We start from the raw sequence: 7,762 nt of genomic DNA on the forward strand, positions 1-7,762 counted from the left end.
CAGCATGGCGAGTACTTACTCTTGATGTCCGGGCAGAAAGAATGGCCGCTCGTTGGGGGCGGGCTCATATACAGCCAGGCCGCGCGCCCACAAAGCCTGGGAGCGCGCGCCAATCAACAGTCAGGTAGGGGGAGTTTTTTTATTTATATTTTTTTCAGCGCGAGCAGGGAAATTTTGAGCGCGAACAGGGGAAATTTGAAAAAAAAATACGTGTGCTGCTTGCGCAAATATTTACTCGCCCGGGGGTTAAATCCACACGCCCCGGGCGTGTAAATGTATAGGATTGTCGAACACATATATATATATATATATATATATATATACAGTGCTTGACAAATCACCCAAAAATCTACTCGCCGAACCAAAAAATCTACTCGCCACCTAGTCCCGCCTCTAGTCCCGCCCCCAACCCCGCCTCTAATCCCGCCCCCAGCCCCGCATTTAAAAAAAACCATAAATGAAATAAATTTAATACATTTCTAGTAAGAACATTCGTTTTTGACATAAGTTTATTTATTGTATTACATTATACTACAATTAGTCCTTGTTTTGTGTGTGTGTATGTGTGTGTATAAATGTCGAATCTAGAAAAAAAAGCCAGATGTGAATGACTAGTTTCCTGCACCCCTTAACTAGTGCCTGGATGCCCCCGCTTCAGAATGTTTAAAGCAGCAATCCCACCTGGGATCTTACCTGATCCGCAGACCCTCAATGTCCAGTTACCTCATTCCCACAATGTTATACATTGGAGGGGATGTGTTCCCTACCTGTCTTCTGGGTTACGGGGGATTCCAATGTCTTCTGTGTGAAGCTTGAGTCAGATCTGGAAGAAAGCAGTATAGGTTATTTCGGTGTAGTATAGGCAGTTAAGATATACAGGGTAAATAAAATATCCAGATCCAGATTTTGAGACAGAGAGAGGGTGAGACAGAGAGAGGGTGAGACAGAGAGAGGGTGAGACAGAGAGAGGGTGAGACAGAGAGAGGGTGAGACAGAGAGAGGGTGAGACAGAGAGAGGGTGAGACAGAGAGAGAGAGAGAGGGTGAGAGAGAGACGGAGAGAGGGTGAGAGAGAGACGGAGAGAGGGTGAGAGAGATGGAGAGAGGGTGAGAGAGACGGAGAGAGGGTGAGAGAGAGACGGAGAGAGGGTGAGAGAGAGACGGAGAGAGGGTGAGAGAGAGACAGAGAGAGGGTGAGAGAGAGACGGAGAGAGGGTGAGAGGGAGAGAGAGAGGGAGAGACAGAGGAGAGAGAGAGGGTGAGAGACGGAGAGAGGGTGACTGTGGGGGGATGGGGTGACTGGGTGGGGTGATGGGAGACTGGGTGGGGTGATGGGGTGACTGGGTGGGGTGATGGGGTGACTGGGTGGGGTGATGGGGTGACTGGGTGGGTGATTGGGTGGGGTGACTGGGTGGGTGATTGGGTGGGGTGACTGGGTGGGGTGACTGGGTGGGTGATTGGGTGGGTGATTGGGTGGGGATTACTGACTGACTGGGTGGGGATTACTGACTGTCTGACTGGGTGGGGTGACTGGGCAGGGGGGTGGGATGACTGACTGGGTGGGGGGTGACTGACTGGGTGGGGGGGTATGACTGACTGACTGGGTGGGGGGGTTATGACTGACTGGGTGGGGGGGGTTATGACTGACTGGGTGGGGGGGTATGTTTGACTTGGTGGGGGGGGTATGATTGACTGGGTGGGGGGGTATGACTGGGTGGGGGTATGACTGACTGGGTGGGGGGGGGGTTATGACTGACTGGGTGGGGGGGGTTATGACTGACTGGGTGGGGGGGTATGTTTGACTTGGTGGGGGGGGGTATGATTGACTGGGTGGGGGGGTATGACTGGGTGGGGGGTATGACTGACTGGGTGGGGGGGTTATGACTGACTGGGTGGGGGGGTATGACTGACTGGGTGGGGGGGTATGACTGACTGGGTGGGGGGTATGACTGACTGAGGGGGTATGACTGACTGGGTGGGGGGGGTATGACTTACTGGGTGGGGGGGTATGACTGACTGGGGGGGTATGACTGACTGGGTGGGGGGGTATGTTTGACTTGGTGGGGGGGGGTATGATTGACTGGGTGGGCGGGGTATGACTGACTGGGTGGGGGGTATGACTGACTGGGTGGGGGGGGTTATGACTGGTTGGGGGGTATGACTGACTGGGTGGGGGGTATGACTGACTGAGGGGGTATGACTGACTGGGTGGGGGGGGGTATGACTTACTGGGTGGGGGGGTATGACTGACTGGGGGGGTATGACTGACTGGGTGGGGGGGAGTATGACTGACTGGGTGGGGGGGAGTATGACTGACTGGGTGGGGTGGGGGGATGACTGGGTGGGATGGGGGGATGACTGACTGGGTGGGATGGGGGGATGACTGACTGAGTGGGGTGGGGGGATGACTGACTGGGTGGGGGATGACTGACTGGGTGGGGTGATGACTGGGTGGGGGGGTTATGACTGACTGGGTGGGGGGGGTTATGACTGACTGGGTGGGGGGGTATGTTTGACTTGGTGGGGGGGGTATGATTGACTGGGTGGGGGGGTATGACTGGGTGGGGGTATGACTGACTGGGTGGGGGGGGTTATGACTGACTGGGTGGGGGGGGTTATGACTGACTGGGTGGGGGGGTATGTTTGACTTGGTGGGGGGGTATGATTGACTGGGTGGGGGGGTATGACTGGGTGGGGGGTATGACTGACTGGGTGGGGGGGTTATGACTGACTGGGTGGGGGGGTATGACTGACTGGGTGGGGGGGTATGACTGACTGGGTGGGGGGTATGACTGACTGGGTGGGGAGTATGACTGACTGAGGGGGTATGACTGACTGGGTGGGGGGGGTATGACTTACTGGGTGGGGGGGTATGACTGACTGGGGGGGTATGACTGACTGGGTGGGGGGGTATGTTTGACTTGGTGGGGGGGGTATGATTGACTGGGTGGGCGGGGTATGACTGACTGGGTGGGGGGTATGACTGACTGGGTGGGGGGGGTTATGACTGACTGGTTGGAGGGGTATGACTGACTGGGTGGGGGGGTATGACTGACTGGGTGGGGGGTATGACTGACTGAGGGGGTATGACTGACTGGGTGGGGGGGGGTATGACTTACTGGGTGGGGGGGTATGACTGACTGGGGGGGTATGACTGACTGGGGGGGAGTATGACTGACTGGGTGGGGGGGAGTATGACTGACTGGGTGGGGTGGGGGGATGACTGACTGGGTGGGATGGGGGGATGACTGGGTGGGATGGGGGGATGACTGACTGAGTGGGGTGGGGGGATGACTGACTGGGTGGGGTGATGACTGGGTGGGGTGGGGGGATGACTGACTGGGTGGGGTGGGGGGTACCTTTGGTGTCCTACACGTTCTCTCTCTTACACACACACACACACACACACACACACACACACACACACACACACACACACACACACACACACACACACACACACACACACACACACACACACACCACTCTCTCTCATACATACACACACACACACACACACACACACACACACACACACACACACACACACACACACACACACACACACACACACACACACACACACACACACACACACACCACTCTCTCTCATACATACACACACACACACACACACACACACACACACACACACACACACACACACACACACACACACACACACACACACACCACTCTCTCTCATACATACACACACACACACACACACACACACCACTCTCTCTCATACATACACACACACACTCTCATACACACACACTCTGTGGAACCGGAGGGCAAGCGGGACAGGGGGGGGAAATCCCCTGCCCCGCGCGAGCAGCCACAGGGACAGGAGCGGAGACCAAAGGGGAAGCAGGTTTGGGGGGGGGGAACATTCCCCGCTGTCATCTCCTGCCCCACGCGAGCAGCCACGGGGACAGGAGTGGAACCGGAGGGCAAGCGGGACCGGGGAGTGGGTGGGGGGGAAATCCCCTGCCGTCATCTCCTGCCCCGCGCGAGCAGCCACGGGGACAGGAGCGGAGACTGAGGGGATGAGAAGGGAAGCGCGAGCAGGAGACAGGGACCGCGCACGCGAGGAGCAGCCATTACTTACCCCTGCAGAGAAGGGCTCCATTCCGCGTCACGACCGCGTCACGGCCAATCAGCCAGGAAAATATTTTGTTTTGTTATTTATTTATTTTTTTAAATTTGTGGGGGGGTGGGGAAGCGGAGACAGCCACGGGGACCGAGGGGAACACCCCTGCTGGCATCGGGAGCAGCCACTGGCACTGGGGGAAAGCGGGGACCGTAGGGCAACCGGGACGGGGGAACATCGCCCACTGTCATCTCCTGCCCCGCGCGAGCAGCCACAGGGACAGGAGCAGAACCGGAGGGCAAGCGGGGCAGGGGGGGGGGGGGAGATGGGGGGAGAAATCCCCTGCTGTCATCTCTTGCCCGACAGGAGCGGAGACTGGAGGGGATGAGGAGGGAAGCGCGGGCAGGAGACGGAGACGGACCGCGCGCGCGAGGAGAAGCCATTACCCCTGCAGAGAAGGGCTCCATTCCGCGTCACGACCAATTGGCCAATCAGCCAGGAGGATATTTTTTTTGTTATTTTTTTTTTTAATTTTTTTAAAATTTGCGCAGAGCAGGGGGGAAAAGTAGCTGGCCACGGGCCAATTTCCGTTCGCACCTGGCGAGTGGGCGACCGGGTTTGTCGAGCACTGTATATATATATATATATATAAAGGCCTCTCATATGTGCCGACAAATTGTCAAAACCCATTTAATTGGGAAATTGACTTATTCAAATTGGATCGGCAATTACGCCTTAAAGACTTCTTTTCCCGGACTGAGACAGCACACTCCAACATCATTCCATCTAACATGGCTACACATAAATTCAAGAATAAGAGTACATTTGACCCAGTGGTCATTAACCATAGTATAACGACCTTTATGGGATTACTAGGTAGTGACACCAGACATCACATTAAGAAACACAAGAAGAGCTTCTCCAATCTGTCTGTTGAGGAAAAACAAGCCATTAAAACACTCCAGGCTAATGATGATATCATTATAAAACCTGCCGATAAAGGTGGGACATTGTGATTTCAAATTACATTGATTACAGGACTGAGATCATGAGACAACTTGGGGACCCTCATTACTATAAAAAACTGAATGGTGACCCTACTATGATCTATAAACGGTAAATCGACTCCATTATCCAATTGGGAGTCAGCAACTCATGGATTTCTGAAGAAATCGGATCCTTCCTTACACAGAGTCATATAGATACCAGTTATCTATGTACTTCCAAAGGTACACAAATCTAGCCAGAAGCCTCCTGGTAGACCCATCATAGCGGCAATGGGATCTCTGTGTCAACCCTTATCTCAGTACGTTGATTACCTATTACAGCCGTTGGTGGTTAATATGAGATCGTACATTAAGGACACCACTGACTTTATTAACCAACGGAGTAAGATTACATTTGACACGTCTGAAATGTTGCTGGTGACACTGGATGTTACCAGCCTCTACACAAATATTCCACACGTGGAAGGATTGGATGCTATTCGGGAACACTATTCCCTAATCACTGACCATGATGGTCCCCCCACTGAATATATTCTGCAGCTAGTTGATATAATCTTACATAAGAACTTTTTTCGCTTTGAACGTGATTTCTATTTGCAACTAACTGGGACGGCGATGGGATCTAACATGGCACCTTCGTATGCTAACCTGTTCATGAACAGCTATGAACAAATACACATTCTGGGTGATGCCCCCCTTTCAATACACATTAATCACTATGTACGCTATATCGACGACATCTTCCTCATTTGGGGTGGCTCAGAGGGGGAGCTTTCACAATTTGTTGCATATCTGAATCTGATCCCATCCACGATCCGTTTCACTGTCACCAAAAGTATGGACAGCATCACTTTCTTGGACACCATGATTTACAAAAAGGATGGCAAATTGGAGACTGCGATCTTCCAAAAAGGAACTGACAAGAACTCTTTACTATATGCCACCAGCCACCACCCTGAGCCACTTAAACGTGGCCTCCCTTATTCACAAATGCTGAGGGTCAAGCGTATCACCAGTGATCCTTCACTGGTTGAGGCTTCGCTTCTCAAAATGGCCCAAAGATGCATGGATCGAGGATATTCAAGGATCGAGACTAATGAGGCCTTAAAGAGAGTTCAGGCCGTTAAGAGGGAATCTCTCCTCATACCTCGGACAGCTATCAAAGAAGATCAATGCATCAACATCAGTAGCACTTACTCAACCGCTTCTAATTACATCAAGCAAAGCATTCGCAAGAATTGGCATATTCTAACCAATGATAAACAAATTGGCCAACTGTGCAAAGCACGCCACGCATGTGCTATCGTCGTAGAAATCTTCGAGACGCATTGGTGAAGGCTGATCCATCCAGCAAACACACACCGACCCTATCCTGGCTTAGAAGGAAACCTGGCACCTACAAATGCCATGGCTGCATTAATTGCAGCTTCATGCAGACTGGTCAATCTTTCTCTCATCCGCATAATGGGTATCCGATCCCAATCAGATTATTCATTAACTGTGAGACACGATTTGTAGTTTACTTCATCAAATGTCCCTGTGGACTCTATTATATAGGGAAAACCAGCTGGATGTTTAAGGAAAGGATGGCCGTGCATAGGTCCACCATTAGAAAAGCTTTGTTGGATGCTGATAACGGTGATGATCTATTACATCTTCCAGTTGCCAGACACTACAGGCAACACAAACATAGCTTATCTACACTGAAGTGTATGCCTATCCTACAAGCCAACACATCCTCACGTGGTGGGGATAGGAATAAGTTGTTGCTCCAAATGGAGGCCAAAATGATCTATGAGTTAAGAACAATGTCACCAGACGGTCTTAATTAAGATTTTCGCCTAGGATGTTTCATTTAATTTGTCACAAAAACAAAGCAAACATTTGGGACTTTATTTGCACGTTGTCCCTATTTCTGCATGCCAATTTTTGTTGTTTTTTGTTTTAGTATGTTTGTGCTTTGCATATTCTCATTTTTTTTGCATTTTTGGCTTACATCTTTGCATCATTTGCAGTTTTTGCGTTTGCTTTTTTATGGTTCTTCCACATTAGCTCTTTATTGGTTGTGTCTGTATTTTATTTCTATTTTGTTGTCTATTCTCCTGTTTATTGCTTTATCCCTTTTGCCTATTGTACCTAATAGTGATTTTTCATTAATATGCCTCTGCTCTCACTTTGGTTCGAGCCTTCTGTCTTCCTGTCCCCTTTTTATGTATTCACTCCTCATGTGACTTGGGATTCCATTGAACACTTCCCTCCCCGTTCCCCTCTCTTTTGTCTTTCACCATAATAATTTTTCCCTACTACATTATGGCCCACTGATGTTATGACACTTGTGCTATCTCTATGCTTCTTAAACTCATGCAAGCCGCGCATGCGCCATTACGCTTATTGTGATAATTATTATTGTATGTGTCCTCGTGACTCTTTGGGTCAATATCTGTTTATTTTCTATTAGTAATGCATTGTGATGTTCCATCCATATGTTAGGTTGTCATTCCGAGTCAGCTCGGCATGCACACTGAACGCTGGCGTCCCTTAGGTATTTTTTATTTTTTTTTTCTCTGTTGTTAGACACACTGCGCATGCGCGCCATTGCGGTGCATATATGCAGTGGTTACCTGGATACGCTAGACGCTATCCGACACTGTGTTGCCCTA

Source organism: Ascaphus truei, chromosome 4, assembly GCF_040206685.1.
Source record: "Ascaphus truei isolate aAscTru1 chromosome 4, aAscTru1.hap1, whole genome shotgun sequence".
In the NCBI taxonomy this organism is placed as follows: Eukaryota; Metazoa; Chordata; class Amphibia; order Anura; family Ascaphidae; genus Ascaphus; species Ascaphus truei.